The 781-nt window shown below is 49.3% G+C and overlaps 1 protein-coding gene across 1 annotated transcript in view; it reads right to left on the reverse strand.

The window, feature by feature from the left end:
- The window catches only part of znrf3 (zinc and ring finger 3), a 49,876-nt gene that overhangs the window by 20,782 nt on the left and 28,313 nt on the right, over positions 1-781 (reverse strand).

A 781-nucleotide genomic window follows, 5' to 3' on the forward strand; every position in this document is an offset into this window, starting at 1 on the left:
TACACAGAGGCGGGGGACTCGAGTCACATGACTGGAGTCCGTTTTCGACTTACTGGTGGTTTTGAGACACATCCAAAAGACAACAACACTTGACAAATTGACGTTTGAACACATTTTTCAAGACGACGCGCTGGCTCTGGAAACAAACGACTTTACAACCGAAAGCAGAAGAGAAAACATGACCACGAGGTGGAAATTCATCGTTCGTCGCACACCCACAAAGACAGGAAGCCAGTCAATCAAACTAGCTTCATGTTGGCTAACAACGCAAAGTGTGTATTTCATCCAACCGGCCAACAGAGGAAGGGGCTTGATAGCTTAATGCTAACACACATAGCAAACTCCATAGATGGGCTAACCAAACTAGCATCCGCCTTGTGGTAGTCAGCAAGGGATGTCAGCGATATATATTCTTTATCCTCTGTGAAAACGGACTCCTATCTTCGCGAGTCATTGGCGAGTGAGACGCTTCTTTGTGAATCATGCGCGATCTGCTGCACGCTTTCCGGTAACTTCTTCTACGAATCAAAGGCCGGTCCCCCGTCTGGATGCACGGCCGACTTCAAATAGAGGGCAACGTGCCCGTTGCTTTGCCAAAGCGCAGCTGGGGGGCCTTGTGTTCCCAGACACGTGTTATTTTTAGACACGGCTACGAGGAAACAACATTCCCCCCCCCCCACGCCCCCCACCCCCTTTCCCGTCCATTCCATTCTGCGCGTTCACAAGAATTTTGTAATTGAATTGAATCTAAATTGAGCAGAAAAGACTCCGGCGCTGGCGA

Source organism: Hippocampus comes, unplaced genomic scaffold, assembly GCF_001891065.2.
Source record: "Hippocampus comes isolate QL1 unplaced genomic scaffold, H_comes_QL1_v1.1 scaffold190, whole genome shotgun sequence".
Classification (NCBI taxonomy): Eukaryota; Metazoa; Chordata; class Actinopteri; order Syngnathiformes; family Syngnathidae; genus Hippocampus; species Hippocampus comes.